Source organism: Microcaecilia unicolor, chromosome 8 (assembly GCF_901765095.1).
Source record: "Microcaecilia unicolor chromosome 8, aMicUni1.1, whole genome shotgun sequence".
Taxonomy (NCBI): Eukaryota; Metazoa; Chordata; class Amphibia; order Gymnophiona; family Siphonopidae; genus Microcaecilia; species Microcaecilia unicolor.
In genome coordinates, this window is record NC_044038.1 from 55,747,816 (window position 1) to 55,768,298 (window position 20,483).

The 20,483-nt window shown below is 43.4% G+C and overlaps 1 protein-coding gene across 2 annotated transcripts in view; it reads right to left on the bottom strand.

The window, feature by feature from the left end:
* NTN3 (netrin 3) overlaps positions 1–20,483 on the bottom strand; it is a 273,099-nt gene that overhangs the window by 106,284 nt on the left and 146,332 nt on the right. The gene's annotated exons all lie outside the window — the stretch shown is intronic.

Genomic DNA, 20,483 nt, shown 5'->3' on the forward strand with positions numbered 1-20,483 from the left:
ACATGATTTTTTGAGCCTCATAAAACTATCTATTGGAAATGTATGATTATTTTGTTGTTTTTTGATTGATATTTTTTTCCACAATAGGCTTTTTTATAGGCTTGTTTTTCTGAAGTAGGCTGTGAAAACTGTAAGGCTGTTTATAGCTATTCTGTATACTGTTTTAGATTCTTTAATTTGTAATTTTTCAATTTGTATTTCTTATCCTTTCATTGCTTTTTATTGTTTAATTTTTTAGGGCTGCATTTCAATTAAAATTTGTAATTGTGATTAATTGTGCAATTAATCAAGCGATTAAAGGTATTTGATGTATTTTTTTTCACAGTAGAACCAGCAAGAGAACCCAGATTTTTTTTATTTAAAAGAAATACCTGAGGGGCCCCTTATACAAAGCTGCGGGAGGACTAATGCATGGGTAGTGCACGCCAAATCAGCACTACTGCTGGGGTAGCTCATGTGCCCAGCAGTAATTTTGAGTTTGGCGCACACCAAGTCCCACAATAGAAAATATTTTTCTATTTTCTACCACGGGGGGGGGGGGGGGGGGGGGGCATTCCTGGTGGTAATCGGCAGCGTGGCCATGTTGGCATGCACTGCATGGTTACCATGTAGGTAGCATGTGAACCTTTACCGCTATGTCAGTAGCTGGCGGTAAGGGCTCAGGCCATAAATAGGCATGCAATAGTTTTAATTTTTGCGCATGCCCATTTCCCGGCCCATTAAAAAATGGCCTTTTCCCCAGCCACGGTAAAAAGTGGCCCAGTGCACACCGAAAAGATGAACCCACACTTCCGCAGACCATTTTTTACCACGGCTTTGTAAAAGGACCCTAAGTAAACACCAGAATTTTATTAAAATAAATAAAAAGATTAAAAACAAAAGTATACATGAGGTTTTCTTACTGATGATAATAATCACTAACCCAGTGAAAGATGCCGAAAAATGAGTAGGAGTTTGAGTACTTGAGGGCTTTTCCTCATGTTTTTTTAAAGAAAAGGTTTATAGTAAGTGTTTTGCATTGTAATACTGGGTTCTCTTGTTGGTTCTACTGTGGTGCTTTTTGGAATCCCAGCTAGTCTCCAAAATATTATTAGCACTGGTGTGATGTATTTTTTTCCACTTCAGCTCTTTGTGACTGTAGGTCATTGGAGGGTTAAGTGACTAGCCCAGAGTCACAAGGAGTTGCAGTGGGAAAAATTAAGGGCCTAGTATATCAAATCACACTAGTGGTCCCCAGTGTGGTAATGCCGACAAAGCCCATTCACTTTGAATGGGCTTCACAGGGATTGCCACGTGGGAACATACCTTTACTCAAACAATTAATCATGATTGAAATTTTAATTGACATGCAGCCCTAGTTTTAATGCAGTTATGACACAGTTCATGACAAATATTTAAAGGCTCATTTTTGAAACAGAAAAACATCCAAAAGTGGCAGATGGACTTTTTTTTTGAATGCCAAAATATACAAATCGTTATTTTTGAAATCCATTTTTAAGACGGTTTTCTATGCAGTTCGTATGCAGTGCATCCAAATCATAAGGGGGCATGTTGAGGGTGGGATTTGGGCGTTCCCAGAAAAACGTCCAGGGTGAAAGCTAGATGGTCAAGGGCTAGACCTGTTTTAATAATGACTAAAAGGGACATTTTCGAAAGGGACATCCATATTTTGATATGGACATCCTCGCATACCGTCAGGGACGTCCAAATCCTTAAATTTGGTCGTCCCTAGATTTAGTCCTCTAGACTTGGTCGTTTCTGACAACTATACACCACTACCATAGACCTTACGAGTGAAGGGGCACCTAGATGTGGGTACAGTGGGTTTGTGGTAGGTTTTAGAGGGCTCACATTTACCACCACAAGTGCAACAGGGAGGGAGGGATGGGCCTGGGTTTGGCTGCCTGAAGTGCACTGCACCAACTAAAACTGCTCCAGGGACCTGAGTATGACATCTGAGGCTGACATAGAGGCTGGCAATCAATATTTTTAAAGATATTTTTTGAGGGTGGGAGGGGGTTAGTGACCACTGGGGGAGTAAGGGGAGGTCATCCCCAATTCTCTTCGGTGGTCATCTGGTCATTTCGGGCACCTTTTTGTGCCTTGGTCTTAAGAAAAACACGACCAGGTAAAGTTGTCCATGTGTTCGTCAGGGACGTCCTTGACCCATAATCGAAAGAAACAAGGACGTCCCTGACGAACACATGGACGACTTTACCTGGTCGTGTTTTTCTTACGACCAAGACATGCCCAAGTCCCGCCTTCGCTACGGCTCTGATATGCTCCCTTGAACTTTGGCCATCCCTGCGATGGAAAGCAGTTGGGGACGTCCAAAATCGGCTTTCGATTATGCCGATTTGGATGACCCTGGGAGAAGGACGTCCATCTTCCGATTTATGATGGGTGTCCTTCTCTTTCGAAAATGAGCCCAATAGTCACAAAAAGGTGCCCTAAATAACCAGATGACCACTGGAAAGATTACTCGTCCAGTGGTCACTGATCCCCTCCCACTCCCAAAGATGTGAAAGGAACAGTACATATCTGCCTCTTTGACAGTTTCAGATGTTATGGCCACTATTAGAGCAGCAAGCAGGTCCCTGGAGCAGTGGCGTTCCTAGGGGCGCTGACACCCAGGGCGGATCGCAGATGCGCCCCGCCCCCCCAGGTGCAGCGCGACCCCCCCCCCCCCCCCGGCAAAAGGACACCCCCCCACCCCGGTGAAAGAACCCCCTCACCCCCGGGTGCACGCCGCTGGGGGGGTGCCGCGCGCCGGTCAGCGTCGTTCGTTTCCATGCTCCCTCTGCCCCGGAACAGGTTACTTCCTGTTCCGGGGCAGAGGGAGCATGGAAACTAATGACCCTGACCGGCGCGCGGCACCCCCCCAGCAGCGTGCACCCAGGGCGGACCGCCCCCACCGCCCCCCCCCCCCCTTGTTACGCCACTGCCCTGGAGCAGCCTAGTGGTTGATGCAGTGTCCTGTAGAGAAGGGGAACCAGGCCCATATCCCATTTTAATTGTTACACTTGTGGTGGAAAGTGTGAGCCTTCCGAAACCCACCAAAAACCTACTGTACCCACATATAGGTGACACCTGCAACCATAAAGGCTACTGTAGTGGTGTACAGTTGGGTACAATAGGTTTTTGGTGGGTTATGGAGAGCTCCCCATACAATATAAGGGGTTAAGGGTGAGATGTGTACTTGCCATCTTTTATGTGACGTCCACAGCTGTGCCCCACTGCTCTGCTGGGATGTCTGTGTGGCCTGTCTACTAAGAATGCTGACTCCCTATACATCCCAATAGCTTGCTTTTGTGCACTTTTCTCAGGGATATATTTTTGCCTTTTGAAAATGGTCCAAATAGATAGATGCACTGAGCAGAAAAACATCTAGCAAATGGCCATTTTCGAAACAAAAAGTTGGATGTTTTTCTGGTTTGAAAACGGCCATGTTCACTACTGGATTTTTGGACGTTTCCTGCAAAGCATCCAAAATCAGATTTAGACATATATCGAAAATGCTCCTCCACATTAGCAAAACTGGAAGAAGCAAAAGTGTGTATTAAAATCTTGGTTATGGTCAGTGACCTACAGATAGGGATGAGCAGCTTCAAACTTTTCAGTTTCTTTTATTTCCTGTGCTGTTTGCTGCATTTTTGATTTGTTTTGGTTAGTCTTCATTTTTATTTTGGGGCAATGTCATTAGAAATGCACACATTTTAGAAACAGTGCACCCTCTTTGCAGTGGATCTCTATTCAGCAATGGAAACTATTGTAACCCACCAAAGTTAATTGCTTGGTGCCATGTTACCAGTTTTAATGGTGCACAGTTATTTTTATATGCATTTAAAACCTTTAAAAATGTTACAAGAATGACTCATAAGATGATGGGGCAGTGATGAAACTTTTATCACAATAGTATTCCCCAATGAAGCTTCTCTGTGTGGAGGAGTGGCTTAATGGTTAGTGCAGCGGTTTGTGGACCTGGAGAAATAGGTTCGATTGCTGCTACCTGATGGTCGGCAGTGGGTTGAGATCCTGGGAACCAGATTCAATTTCCTCTGCAGCTCTGTGTGACCCTGGGCAAGTCACTTAACCTTCCGTTGCCTCAGGCAGTAGTAAAATGTACTACTTAGATTGTGAGCCCACTGGGGACAGACCCAGTACCTGTAAAATGAAACTGTAAACCACTTAGGTCTAAGTGGTATATAAATACTGAAATGAATTATGATTATTCATAAGAGTGAGAGAGACCCAAAAAGATGTAGTTCTTATTGTCCAATTTCTCTGTTGAATATGGATACTAAAATATTGACCAAAGTTATAACTAGGCATCTTAATAATGCTATCCCCTCTATAATTCACAGAGATCAGGGTTCATTCAAGGAAGAAATGCATTCGATAATGTCCATCGGGTGCTTTAATATTATTGACTGTGTGAATGAGAATAATGCTGAACTGACTATATTATTAGCCCCGGATGCTGAAAAAGCATTCAACAGGGTTGAATGGCAGTTCCTCTTTTGAGGTTTGGGAAATCTAAACTTTGGCCCAGTATCTATAGGGACATTCAAGTAATTTACAAATCTCCAGAAGCCCATTTAATAATTATTGGCAACCTGACACAAAAGTTCTCTCTGGGTATGGGTGCATGGCAGTGGTATCCACACTTATTCTTGCTGTTTGCTTTAACTCTAGAACCTTCTGCACAAAAGTTGTGGATCAATCCAAAGATGTTTGGGGTACACTTGAATCACTGGCAACATAAGGAAGCCCTTTATACAGATGACACATTATTTATTTATCTTGTTGGGCAGACTGGGTGGACCGTATACGTCTTTATCTGCCATCATCTACTATGTTACTACGTAATTGACTTAGGACCTCTTTTGCAAAGACGGGATACCGATTCTCGGTGCGGCAAATGAGAGGAAGCCCATTCTTCCTCTCATTTCCTGCATGGGAATCGCTTGTACGGCTTTGTAAAAGAAGCCCTTAAAGTGCACTGATTTGTCAGTTAGTGCATGTTAAATGAATTTAGTGTAGAATAAATTTCAAGTGCCCTAATGAAAGAAATGTGCATGAATGAATGCACATCCCTATTACAGATGGAGCAGTGAAAGAGAATAAAAACCACCAAAAAATGCACATGTACAGTAGAAACATAAAGCACACTGTGGACCCCCCACTAACCCTATAACAGAAAGATAATCAGAACAAGATTTCTCTATAAGTAAATGCAGGCATACGGCACACACCCTCTTCCCACCCCGCCCCCTTCTCCCTTTGATAAATTGAAGGAAGGTGAGAGTTTTTCCAGGCCTACTGTGAAATCCATTAGCATGTCAGATGAAGATTTAACTTTCTATCCCTGCTGTGGACTGTCCTTTCTACAGAAGGGCCCAATCTCTCCTACTTCCAGTTCTCTAGAAGCAGCTCACTAGCTCAGCAAATAAAAGATAAAATGCTCAAACCTCCAACAACTATTTGGATATTAATTGGGACTTCAGAACAATTCAGATTTCACTGGGCAACGAGCATTTGTTTTCATTTTTGGATACATTTTGGAAATGTTTTCCCAATCCAGTCACTTTTTGCAGTTTCTTTCAAAAATTACGGAGCATAAAATTTGATTTATACAGGCAAAATTAAAGATGTGTACTATAAGCAACTTTATGTATACTAATTCAGAGATTTTACATGTGCAAATTGGATGTGATATACATTCCTTATGCACACGGTAACGGAATTTAAAAATACGTGGGATAAACACAAAGGAATCCTGTTCAGAAGGAATGGAACCACAGAAGCACAGCGGAGATTGGGTGGAAACACCGGTAATTGGGAAGCAAAGCTAATGCTGGGCAGACTTCTACGGTCTGTGTCCTGAAAATAGCAAGGACAAATCAAGGTCAGGTATATATATAAAGTAGCACATACGAGTTTATCATCTTGGGCAGACTGGATGGACCATATAGGCCTTTATCTGCCATCATGTACTATGTTACATAAAATTAATGACCACAGAACAAATAGGGATGACCAAGGGGATAAAATTGAGAAGACCGGAGTTCCAATACAAACAATTCCCCGATATTCAAAAGCATTTATCACCACTTGGCCGGTTAAATGCCCCATGACTGGCTGTCCACGGGACGTGGCTGGCCATGACCAGCTGAAAATTTGTGGTTAGTGGTAAGCCAGTTATATTGCACAATATAACAGCCTATCTGTTGATTTTCAGCATGAGTTTGACGTCCATATTTGCCCATGTCAATACCTGGAATATCTTTGACTGGTTCAAACTTAACCGGTCAGCACCAAATATTGGCTTGACTTGTTAAGTTTGAACCAAACAAAAATAATCCAGATATTCAATGCTGGTCAATGGAAATGGCCCAGCATTGAATATCTGGGACCAGCACCGACCATGGGAGTTAGCCAGGCTAACTCCTGCGGTCTGAAAATCGGGCCCCATATTTTATTGAAGTATTCAAAGGTGATAATTCAAATGACCCGACACATGTTTTGTCAGATGACGCCTGCATCAAGAGTCCAATATGTTTATAAACTTAAATATATGTCAGACAATGTTTAAAAATATATAAACAATTACAAGAAAATGATGATAAACTCCACATATATTCAGCTGGCGGCAGTCGGTTTTGTTTTTTAATGCCGAATGGAGCTGCTAAAATTATGCCTGGATATTCACTGTTGGGCCATGTCTGCAACCAGCATTAAATATGTGGAAATGCGCGCATGTCAACTCCGAAATTACCACCAGGGGTTGTGCTAACTTGGCAGTAGTCTCATTTTGGCACACGGTGTACATGTGTAGAGCCTACCATGACTTTGTAAAAGGGCCCCTAAGAGATGCTGATTGGTAAATCTAGCCCCAAGTTTGTTCCTGAGGGTGGCAACAGCATGTGTAGTCACTTGCCCTTCAGATTCTTTGGACGCCTTCCAGACTTGGAGATTAGCATTATGAAAAACCAACTATCACCAACCTGTGCTGCAAGCACCACAGTAAGAAGGAGAAGCCGAGTCCCTCTCTCCCCTCTGTACTCCCCAGGTCCAGGACAGGGATGCCCCCTCTATCTCCCACTAACACACTTGACTGGTGCAATTGTATAAGACGAAAAATTTGAGTCCTTTACTCTCTTGAGGCCCAAATATCTGCACTGACACAGGAATGTCCCTCTGCTGCGGCCTGCTCTTGAGGAAGAAGGAAGTTACATTAGAAGGGGGGGGGGGGGGGTGCCACAGCAGAGAGAAGTCAATCCTCTGCTCTGACACAGGAATGTCCCTCTGTTGCGGCCCGCTCTTGAGAAAGAAGGAAGTTACATCAGAAAGGGGAGTGTGCCACGGCAGAGAGAAGTTCTGGCATCAGATCAGCAGATCATGCCTCATGAGAGTAAGTGCACTGTGTGGACTCAGTTTCTTCTTCTTACAGAATTGCACCAGACAGAGTGTTAGCAGGAGAGAAAGGGAACATCCAGGTCCTGGACCTGGGGAGTATGGAGGGGAGAGAGGGATAGTAAAGAAAAAGAAATGGAAGGAGCCAAATTCCACATGTCAGGATGTCATAAACAGGCTCAATTTATTAGCAGATAAACTTCAGGATACAAAACCCAATCTTCTCCATAAAATACAAAAATGTTTAAAATAATATGCAGTATCTCAGCAGCAAGAAAAGTAGAGTACAATAGGTACTCCAAAATGTACAGTTGACCCAACACAGCAGTGTTTCAGCAAAAACATTGCCTTCTTCAGGGGTCCTAATATGAAGTACACATTTCTTGTACTCTACTAGACAAACTCCAAATGTATCACTGAAGAGCCGCTAAAGTATGAACGGCATCTCAGTCAACAAGTGGCATGAAGAAGGAAGGAGAGAGAGAGATGTCAGGCACATCATATGAGAGGGAAGTACTGGGCCCCCCACTACCCTTGGCCCTTGGGTACAGCTCAGTTGCTCGAATAGTCAGTCTACCCTTGCCCGATTCTATACATGGCGCCCAAAATTGAGTGCCGATCGAAGATGTACAACTAAGTAAATCAGCTAATGAGCCAATAATTGGGTGCTAAATGGCTCTAATTGGCACCAATTTGGATTTGCGCTCATATCTTCCTACACGCTATTCTATAACAAAGTGTGCTCAAATCCCATAGCACACAACACAAAAGGGTCATAGTCATGGGTGCATGAGCAGGTCAGAGGCATTCCTAATATTTGCGTGTAGTGTTATGAAATACCAGGGAGTCCAAATTGTGAGCCAGGAATTACACCTGGTTTCATCAGACGTAAGTCCTGGTGCCCAAATTTGGGCACTGAAATTGGCATTCAATGCTATTCTATTAATAGGTGCACATCTTTGAGTGTCCATTCTAGAATAGCATTGAACGCTGATTTTTGAGTGTCGTTTACTGAATCTAGCCCTATATAATCCTTTGCTTTTATGATTTTTGGGTCATAGCAGCTATCCAATTATCTAGCTGTAAATATATTTTGAGAGACCAATGACTAATTAAAAACTATGTGGGTTTTCTAGCCCATTATAAACCATAAAGTTGTATTGGTATGTTTATCACCCTCCTTTCACCTATCCACCCCCATCCTGTTAGACTATCTCTGAAATGCTTTGATGTTCCCATGCACACCTCCTACCCACCCCCACCCTGTTAGACTATGAATGAAATGCTTGGATGTTTTACTTATATATACTGTCATCTACCACATTTGCTTATTTCCAATCTGACGAAGAAGGGCAACCTTCGAAAGCTAATCAAGAAATGTATTAAGTTATCTCTATATATATAAAACTCACCCTCAACGTTCTATTTGCACTGACGTCACTGAAGCCAGGTTCGTAAGTTCGAAGCTCTGAAGCCACACAAAATCACAGTCTGTGTGCCCTGCCCTCGCGTCAAACGTTATGACGTTGAGAGCGGAGCACATTCTCAGCTCCGTTGTACTGCACTGTAGCTCTGCTCCGCCCTCGCGTCAAAACGCGATGACGTTGAGGGCGGACCACACGTTACTTCGGCAGGTCAGTGGGGTGGGGGGCCTTCGGAGAGGGGGCAGCACCGGCAGTGATGACATCGGTGGGGGTGGAAGGGGGTGCACTGGCAACACACACATCAGGGGGAACGGAACGGTCACGGACGCTGGGGGGCGTGCCAAAAGGGCCAGGGTCACAGCACATTCGCACGGAGGCTGCAGGGGGGCCGGCGACACACAGAGACACAAAGGGACGGAGGGGAGCCTTGCTAGTGCCCGTTTCATTGTGATTTGAAACGGGCCTTTGTTACTAGTGTCCAATAAAAAAGGTATCTTATTTTCTTTTTCATGTTTTTTTTTTTGTTTGATTTCTATTGATTACCTTTAAAAGTGGACTAACATGGCTACCACACCTCTCTACTTAGGAAAACTAGAAAACCTGTAAAGTGCTTTAATTGCCCATATTTCAGGAAACTCTTGATTTAATGTAAAATCAAGTCAGATATTGATGACAAATCAGCTCGCTCTTCTAACAATCAAACACGACATCCACATATTTCTATTGAATATATACGAATGAAAATATGTGGTATGGAAGCTGCTTGTCTAGCACTGCATTTGAAATCTGATGCCAGTCGCCACTAGGCATTGGAAATAATTGTGTTCCACCCTATTCGTAACTTCGATATTATTATTATGCTGTAAGATATCATCAGCTTTCCTGTGGGAATTCAGTGCACAGCATTTTAAAATGATGCACAGTTCTGACGATTTTATTTGCTCAGATAACATAATGTAGTCACTGCCTTTCAGTAATAATTTACAATGCAATCTAGGAAAATGGTTAATGAAAATTGCAGAATTTAGGGCCCTGTTTACTAAGGTGTGTTAGTGTTTTTAGCGCACCTACACTTAGCGTGCGCGCTAACCATGTAGGCACCTATAGGGATATTGTAGGCACGTACATGGTTAGCGCTCATTAAAAATATTAACGTGTCTATAACGCTGCTTCGTAAACAGGGCCTTTAATTTTGTATGCAGAATTTCCTAATTATAAGGTGTGATCCTTCCTCCGAGGCCACTCCCTTCCTCCTCCAGATTTTACATTTTCACTCCAAGTTCTCTCCTTTTGCTTTATCTTTTATCTAGGAATGTGCACATTTAATCAGGGGTCCCTTTACTAAACTAACACAGCTTAAGTGGAGGAGTGGCCTAGTGGTTAGAGCACCAGTCTTGAAATCCAGAGGTGGCCCATTCAAATCCTGCTGCTGCTCCTTGTGATCTTGGGCAAGTCACTTAACCCTCCATTGCCTCAGGTACAAACTTAGATTGTGAGCCCTCCTGGGACAGAGAAATATCCATTGTACCTGAATGTAACTCACCTTGAGCTACTACTGAAAAAGGTGCGAGCAAAATTCAAATAAATAAATTAAAATGGCACATTGCAGGATACACGCAGGTGTCTGGCAGCAGGTGCCAAATGTGTGCATTCTAACTACAAACTAAAAATGAGGGGGCTTCTCTGGGGGCAGAGAGTGGGAATTCCTGCATTAATCAGCACAGCTACATTACTGCACACTAACTGGTTGATGCAGAAGTAGCACATGAGCCCTTACCACCTACAAATGGATGATAATAAGTGTTCATGCTGTAACTTTTCAAAATGGCCAACTGCTAAAGGCAAGCATATGGGGCTAGATTCTATATATGGCACCTAGAAAATCTGCATGGAAAATATTTCCACCTAAGCGTCAGTGGCGTAGCCAGACTGCCAATTTTGGGTGGGCCTGAACCCAAAGTGGGTGGGCACAAAATTTTCTCTCTACCACCCCCCCCCCCCAGCAAAATGTAGTCACACTCAGATGCATTTGTCACACAGGGTAAAGTGCTGCTTTTCAGTGCATCAGATTTCAGACAATTTATTTAATAGCCTTAACACCCTTTTCAGTGAGCTTTCAGAGGCCAAAACCTCCTGCCTCAGGTCAGTATAATGCTGTTACGGTATCCTCTCCTGACCTAAGGAAGGAAGTATTGGTCTCTGAAACTTTATTAACACCATATTACTTTATCCTAAATTAAAAATAAAATTATTTTCTTTACCTTTGTTGTATGGCCATTTACTTTTTCTCATTGTGTTGCTCCCAGTCTCTAGATTCTGCTTTCCTTCGTTTTCGCTTGACTCTTCTGCCAGGGTTTCCTGGCCATTTGTCATTTTTCTCTCCTTTTTCTTTGCTTTCTTCAATATTTTTCTGCCTCTCTCTGTGTCCAGATTTAATTCATTCTTACTATCCATTCTTTAATTTCCTTCATCTACTTATGGCTTTTCATCTTTTTCTCACCCTTGTTCTCCCCATGCCCCTTCCTCTTATTCTCCAATCTTTCACTACTCCCCCTTTACATGCAGCAGCTCTCCTCTTTCTCTCCCCATCCTTCCAGTGTCTCCCCTCTCTCTCTCCATCCTTCCAATAGTCTCCCCTCTTTCTTTCTGCATCCTTCCATCCAGTGTCACCTCTTTCTCCCTACCCTTCCATCCAGCGTCTTCCCTCTTTCTCTCCCCATCCTTCCACCCATCTACCCTCTCTCCTGATCCTTCCATCTAATGTCTCTCTCCCTCCTTCTAACCAGTGTCTATCTCTCTACCCTTTTCTGTTCAGTGCCCCTTCTCTCTCCACATCCTTCCACTCTCCCCTTTTTCTCTGCATCCTTTCATCCATCTCCCTTCTTTCTCTGCCATTCTCCCATCTGTTTTCCCTCTTTCTCTGCCATCCTGCCATCTGTTTTCCCTCTCTCTCCACATCCTTCCATTTTCCCTCTTTCTCTGCCATCCTCCCATCTGTTTTCCCTCTTTCTCTCCCCATCCTTCCATTTTCCCTCTTTCTCTGCCATCCTCCCATCTGTTTTCCCTCTTTCTCTGCCATCCTCCCATCTGTTTTCCCTCTTTCTCTCCCCATCCTTCCATTTTCCCTCTTTCTCTGCCATCCTCCCATCTGTTTTCCCTCTTTCTCTCCCCATCCTTCCATTTTCCCTCTTTCTCCCCATCCTGCCATCTGTTTTCCCTCTTTCTCTCCCCATCCTTCCATTTCCCTCTTTTCTCTGCCATCCTCCCATCTGTTTTCCCTCTTTCTCTCCCCATCCTTCCATTTTCCCTCTTTCTCTGCCATCCTCCCATCTGTTTTCCCTCTTTCTCTCCCCATCCTTCCATTTTCCCTCTTTCTCTGCCATCCTCCCATCTGTTTTCCCTCTTTCTCTCCCCATCCTTCCATTTTCCCTCTTTCTCCCCATCCTGCCATCTGTTTTCCCTCTTTCTCTCCCCATCCTTCCATTTTCCCTCTTTCTCTGCCATCCTCCCATCTGTTTTCCCTCTTTCTCTCCCCATCCTTCCATTTTCCCTCTTTCTCTGCCATCCTCCCATCTGTTTTCCCTCTTTCTCTACCCATCCTTCCATTTTTTCCTCTTTCTCCCCATCCTGCCATCTGTTTCCCTCTTTCTCTCCCCATCCTTCCATTTTCCCTCTTTCTCTGCCATCCTCCCATCTGTTTTCCCTCTTCTCTCCCCATCCTTCCATTTTTCCTCTTTCTCCCCATCCTGCCATCTGTTTTCCCTCTTTCTCTCCCCAGCCTTCCATTTTCCCTCTTTCTCTGCCATCCTCCCATCTGTTTTCCCTCTTTCTCTCCCCATCCTTCCATTTTTCCTCTTTCTCCCCATCCTGCCATCTGTTTTCCCTCTTTCTCTCCCCATCCTTCCATTTTCCCTCTTTCTCTGCCATCCTCCCATCTGTTTTCCCTCTTTCTCTCCCCATCCTTCCATTTTCCCTCTTTCTCCCCATCCTGCCACCTGTTTTCCCTCTTTCTCTCCCCATCCTTCCATTTTCCCTCTTTCTCTGCCATCCTCCCATCTGTTTTCCCTCTTTCTCTCCCCATCCTTCCATTTTTCCTCTTTCTCCCCATCCTGCCATCTGTTTTCCCTCTTTCTCTCCCCATCCTTCCATTTTCCCTCTTTCTCTGCCATCCTCCCATCTGTTTTCCATCTTTCTCTCCCCATCCTTCCATTTTTCCTCTTTCTCCCCATCCTGCCATCTGTTTTCCCTCTTTCTCTCCCCATCCTTCCATTTTCCCTCTTTCTCTGCCATCCTCCCATCTGTTTTCCCTCTTTCTCTCCCCATCCTTCCATTTTTCCTCTTTCTCCCCATCCTGCCATCTGTTTTCCCTCTTTCTCTCCCCATCCTTCCATTTTCCCTCTTTCTCTGCCATCCTCCCATCTGTTTTCCCTCTTTCTCTCCCCATCCTTCCATTTTTCCTCTTTCTCCCCATCCTGCCATCCATTTTCCCTCTCCCATTCAGGCCCACCAGCCCCAGCTCCCATTGCCGGCCACTGCTGCTTTTCCTGATGAGCAGCAGGGCCGGCGCTACAAAAAGAAGAAGCGCTCAGCTGACTGAGCTGAGCGCCAACGCGTCGCTAACCCGACGAGAAAAAATGTTTAAAAAGAACGCGGCACTGCAGGCAGCCTCGAAGCATTGGCTGCTGGCTCTGCAGGCTCCTTCCATCTCTTACGTCACTGCCCCTGCTTCGCTACAGGGGCAGTGATGTAAGAGACGGGAGGAGCCTGCACAGAGCCAGCAGCCAATGCTTTGAGGCTGCCTGCGGTGCCGCATTTTTTTTAAAAACATTTTTTCTTGTTCTTAGCGACGTGTTGGCGCTCAGCTCAGTCAGCTGAGCGCTTCTTCTTTTTGTAGCGCCGTGCGCCGCGGCAATGGGAGCTGGCGCTGGGCGGGCCTGGGCTGGAATTGGGTGGGCCTGGGCCCACCCAGGCCCACCCGTAGCTACGCCCCTGCTAAGCGTATTCTATAAGGGACACCTATATTTAGGCGCAGCATATAGAATAAGCTTAACTGATATCCTAGCGCCTAAAACTACGCGCCTCCATTTACACCAATGAAAAAGTGGCGTAAATCCCAACGTGCAGATTTAGGCGCATTGGGCCATAATCTTTAACTACGTGTGTAAATTTTGGAATGCCCATTACCACGCCCCTTTTTGGCTGCACACATTAGAATTTAGGCGCAGTACATTACAGAATACGCTTAGCAAGTTATGCGTGTAAATTCTAATTGCCAATTAGTGCTCATTATTGCTTGTTAAGTGTTGTGAACAATGCTGATTGGCTTGTTAAGCCAATTAAGGTACGCACATTGTTACAGAATACGCGGAACGCTAGGCACAGTATATAGAATCCAGGGGATGGTCATTAATGCAGAAAACAAAAAGAGGCCAAAAAGGACGCCTCAAGGAAATAGGTTATGGAAATTACCTTTATTGTGTGTGTGTGTGTGTGTGTGTGTGTGTGTGTTTATGTATGTATGGCACTGAATTTTAGGACCCTGGATGACCTGGCACCAGGCACATTTCCATGCCAGATCAGATAAGGGCAGTGAGCTGCTGTAGTTTAAATGAACACTGTGCAAGGAATGATGCCTGCAGGTTACCTCAGTGGCATTCCTCTTTCTTGTTAGGGGCATACCCCAAGAAGGTTCCTTTTGAATGAATTTTCAGTGCTGGGGAAGCGGAGGCATTTGGGATTAAAGGTCAGGTAAATAATTGGCTAATTTTATAGCACTTTGCTGAGTAGATGTAGCCCATTTAATTCCTTTGGTTTAACAAGTGAACAAATAACCACACAGCTTGATAGCACTGGAGTATCGTATTGCATGGATCACCTGTTACAAAGAATATTTGCTAGGCAGTTTAGGTTGTGTGTAACAAATTGTATTATTTGTTTCATTCCCTGAAATGCTCTGCTTAACGCAAGACTATCTCTACTTTAGGAATTAGGTGAAAGCTTGACTCTTTAACCAGGCCGTTAATGGAAGAAGTAACTAACTTCTTAGTTATTTCTTCCATTAACTTCTTAGTCTCACACTCACACACACACACACACACACACACACACGGAGTGACACAGGCTGTTTGATTTCTTCTTACTGTACACTGCCTTGATTGAATTCTTTCAAAAAGGCGGTAAATAAATCCTAATAAATAAATATGAGTGGTGCAAAATAACCATTCAAACTGTGTGCATTTATCTTCCAAAGATGACCTTATTAATCATTGATCTAGGAAATGTCTGAGCTGCATATGTGCATAAAAATCCATTCTGAATACATTAAATATTATTTTTAGTAATAGATACAGAACTTTAAACAAAATCTTTATCACCTGCCTAATGGCAGTTCTGAAAGCTACCATGAGGGAGACCTAGGTTCAATTGCCAGGTCTGGTGCTTGCTCCTGTACCTTCGGCTAAACAGAGCTGGAAATGCTGTGCAGACAGTATTCACAGCCCCTATAGGAGTTGAGGAGGGGCGAAAGGGGGTGGGGAGGCAGGAGAAACAGGGAGCCTCATTGCTCAAAACCAACATCTTTGCTTTGTTCAAGTCCAAGTGCACTGGGCTCTGGAAAGAACAGTTGTGGCTGAGGAAGGTCCCTTATTCACTTTTTGGCTGGGGATGAAACCCTATGGAAGACAAGGCATTAACACTCTGCTACCCATCCAGCTGGAGACTGACTATGGCAGGCTTGTCCAACCTATGGCCCGAGGGCAGAACCCAGCCCACCAAGTGCTTTTTTCTGGCCCTCAGAAGTTTGGTAATTCTTGTGGTGCTTACAGCAGGATTCCTGCTTCCCCACCTTGACTCAGCTCTCTTTGGCTCAAACTTATGGACAGCCAAGTCATAATAGGGAAGGAGGAATCCTGTCATTTTCTTCTGCAGTCGATGCCAGGTAAGGGAAAAGAAACTGGGTGAAGGGTGGTTACATGATGAGAGCGAGACTGGGTAAAAGCTGGGGAGGGGATGATGCACTGTCATATTTTGCCACTATATGATGAAACATGCTGCAAAATATAACAGTACATATTTTGGCCCTCTGAATGTTACAAAATATAAAATGTGGCCCCTGATAGAAAAAGGTTGGACAAGCCTGGACTATGGCATAAGCAGGAGGATTAAATCTCAGAGGTTATATCATTTTGTTTTGCTGGTTTCTCAGACTGGGAAGGGAAGTGGTGGGGGAGGGGGAGAGCAGTTTTCATACTGGCTGCAAAGTGTATGGGTATTTTTTACATATAAACTTTACATTAATTTTCAAAGTAAAGATTGTGCTTACTTTTACTTTGAAAATTGCCTAAGAAAAAAAGTGCCTGCCCATACTTGCACTTCCTTTCTGTGAGAGTAATTTCCCTTAAAATAACAGCTGTACTTTTGAAAAAGGAAAAAGTGAACATATCAGTCCTCAACCTACCTCTACATAGTAGATGACGGCAGAAAAAGACCTGCATGGTCCATCCAGTCTGCTCAACAAGATAAACTCATATATGCTACTTTGTGTGTATACCTTACCTTGATTTGTACCTGTCCTTTTCAGGGCACAGACCGTGTAAGTCTGCCCAGCACTATCCCCGCCTCCCGCCACCGGCTGTGCCACCCAATCTCGGCTAAGCTCCTTATAATCTATTCCTTCTGAACAGGATTCCTTTATGTTTATCCCACGCGTGCTTGAATTCTGTTACCATTTTCATTTCCATCACCTCCCGCGGGAGGGCATTCCAAGCATCCACTACTCTCTCTGTGAAAAAATACTTCCTGACATTTTTCTTGAGTCTGCTCCCCTTCAATCTCATTTCATGTCCTCTCGTTCTACCTCCTTCGCATCTCCGGAAAAGGTTCGTTTACGGATTAATACTTTTCAAATATTTGAACATCTGTATCATATCACCCCTGTTTCTCCTTTCTTCCAGAGTATACATGTTCAGGTCATCAAGTCTCTCCTCATACGTCTTGTAACGTGAATCCCTTACTATTCTCGTAGCTTTTCTTTGCACCGCTTCAATTCTTTTTACATCCTTCGCAAGGTACGGCCTCCAAAACTGAACACAATACTCCAGGTGGGGCCTCACCAATGACTCATTAAATTATACACACATTACACAAGACATATAGCCCGCAAATACCATTACTAGTTCAATGCAGGTTACAACAACCATTCTAAAAAATACACAGTGAGCATAATATTCACAACTAGTTACATTGATCATTAGCAAAACACTACAGGTAATAGAACATTTTAATTAGAATCTGGCCTAATAAATTTCCTGAAATAAAGGTGTTAAGTAACTTCCTGAAAACTAAGTAATTACGTATCACTCGAAGATCCAGGGGCAGAGAGTTCCACAAAGCAACTGCTTGATATGAAATAGAAGTAGATAAAAATCTAATATATTTAAAGTTACATTCAGAAGGATAATGTAAGAGAAGTTACCTATGAAATCATTGAGATTTACAACCTAATGAAATATTAAACACTCCCCCCAGGTAAGATGGAGCTTCACCATATAATATCCTAAAAACCGTGATCCCCAAGTTTAAATTGCACTCGTACTTCAACTGGAAGCCAATGCAACGAGCAAGTGAGGGGTTATCGAATCAAAATCATATCTACCTAAGGAGAAGATCAATCTAACTGCCGTATTTTGCACAATCTGAAGACTTCTCAATGAAGCCTTAGTGCACCCTGAAAAAACTATATTACAATAATCAATCCTGGACAATATCGAAGATCAAACTACAAGCCTAAACATGGGGAAGTCAAAGTATTTCTTTATAAGTCAAAGTTTCTTTAATAGAAAAAAATTTCTAAACAACTAAATTGATATAAGGTTTTATACTAAGAGTACTGTCTACCCCAACCCCCACTATTCTAGATGATTAAAAAAAACAAAAAAAAACCCCAAAACAGTCTAATCCAATAGTAAATTTTTTATAATAGAAAGGATGATCCAGTGACCCCAGCCATAGAAACTTGTTCTTGTCCTTGTTTACTTTTAATCTGTGCAACGCAATCCAATTCTCAATCAAATTAAAAAAAATTGGAAATACCAGCTAAAGTTTGAGACCAAGTGTAAAAAACTGGACAAAGAACATTTCCAGGAACCCCCCCCCCCCCCCCCACACACACACACACACACAAACACACCAAATTTTAGACTGAAAACTTGCTGTGCACTGCCTTGGTTGAATTTCTTCAAAAAGGCATGTGATAGAGAGTAGGGTCCCCTTTAAGCATACTCCCTCACAGGGCTTCACAGGACCCTAAAAAGAGGCTTACACCTGAGAAGCTCAGCCAGGAGAATGTGGTCAGCCAGGGGAAATAAAAGCCCAGGCTGCGGAAAGATAGAGAGGCCCAGAGCGGGAAGAGGTAGACCTCCAGAGAAATCCTTCAAAACATAGGTTTGAAAGACCAGAAGGGCAGTGATGATTTAGGAGGAAGTTTTACCTTGTAAACTCTGCACACTGTGATTCTTCTGTGATCTGGTAAGAACCAGACCCTCTATGTTGTTTGCTATTGAATGCCAAGGTATTTATGTGTACTCCTTATCTAAGAGCCTGTGAGAGGAACAAGTTTCTGTACGTTTTTCCTTTAGATCCTTCACTTTTTAAACCGTGATTTGGGCTGTGATTGTGAAGGCTCCTTGTCCCATCAAGGCAATAAATATATCCTAATAAGTATATACCTGGATCAAGGAAAAACCTGCAGTCTATGTTATGCTATTTAACTGCTCTTTGGTATATGTGAGTTACTTTCCTTTATTTTTAATGGAGTTCTTTTCTTGCTATTTTTTTTACTTTAATACTGTACATCACCTTGATTCGTAATGTAAAAAAGGCAATCTTAGCAAATACAAATAAACATAAACATACATAAATTTATGCATGTAAAACCATCCCTGTCACTGGTTGTCTCTTATTTAGACTCTTAAGAAAGTTGAATTTCTTGCAGTGCTACTCGGTAAAGTTGTCCTTTCCTCAGTCAGTCCCACCAATTGTGGCTGTTTTTGCTCAAAAACTCTTATTTGTTTTCTGTCTGTATCTCCTGTCTGTTTCCCTGGATTTGATTTAAATACCAAGGAGTAGATGGCTTCCCAATTCTCTCCCAGTGATCTATTTTATTTATTTAGGGGACCTTTTACAAAGACGCAGTAGGCTTTATGCGCCCGAGCCGAAAAGAGACTACTGCCAGGCTAGCACACCATTCTGGTGGTAATTTTTCGTGTGTGCCCATACCACCAGGACAAATTATTTTTTTATTTCCTACCATGCGTGGCATTTCCGGTGTTAATCAACAGATGGTGCGCACGAACCGTTCACTGAGTGCACAGCATGTGAGCCCTTACTGCTAGATCAATGGGTGGTGTTAAGGGCTCAGGTCGTAAATAGGTGCTCGCTGCTTTCATTTTTGCCGCAGGCCCTTTTCCCCAGATGTGGTAAAAACTGGCCCGGCGTACGCCAAAAACATTTGACAACAGTACCGCAGCTTAGCAAAAGGACTCTTTAAAGTTTTGCTCACATCTTTTCAGTAGTAGCTCAAGGTGAGTTACATTAAGGTGCACTGGGTATTTCCCTATCCCTGGAGGGCTCACAATCTAAGGAGCCCTTTTACAAAGGAGCACAAAAAAATGGCCTGCGGTAGTGTAGACGCATGTTTTGGGCGGATGCAGAATAATTTTTCAGCGCACCTGTAAAAAATGCCTTTTTAAAATTTTTGCCCAAAATGGATGTGCAGCAAAATGAAAATTGCCACGCATCCATTTTGGGTCTGCGACCTTACCACCAGCCATTGACCTAGCAGTAAAGTCTCATGCAGTAACCAGGTAGTAATGACTTGGTGCGCGTCCGATACGTGCATCTGAAAATAAAAGTTATTTTTTGGCTGCGCGCCAAGCATGAAATTACACAAGAGCCATGCGCTAGTTGGGCGGTAACTCCATTTTGGCATGCGTTGAGTGTGCCTAGATGCCTTGGCAGCTTAGTAAAAGGGCTCCTACAATTGTACCTGAGCCAATGGAGAATTACATGACTGCTCAAGATCACAAGGAGCAGCAGTGGGATTTGACCCAGCCACCTCTGGACTTCAAGACTAGTACTCTACCCACTAGGCCGCTCCTCAACTCCTATAGGTACAAATGTGGTTCATGCATATTCATTGTGGTAATCCTGAAAACCTGATTAGCCAGATGTGCCTGCAGGAGATGGTCGGGAAGCACTGGTCTCTTGTATACCTGGTAGCACTATAAAAATTACAATAATAATAATATTTTATTTATTTATTTATTTGGATTTAGCTTTACACCTTTTCCTGTAGCAGTTCAAGGTAAGTTACATTGGGCTATACTAAGTACTGTGGTAATTAACCTGTTTCTGCATGGCAATATTTTTTTTTCTTTTTCTTTTTAAGAGGAGGTGTGGCATGGGCAAGGAATGGGCAGAGAGTGTGCATGGAAGTGTTAACCAGCTAGTGCATTGATATTATTGTGTGCTAACTGGTTAACACAGATTTAACATGGGAGCCCTTAGTGCCTCCTAAGAAGGAGGCAGTAAGGGTTCCTGCATTAATTTTTTTCAGTGGCTCACACTAACGCTAACGTTAGCGCA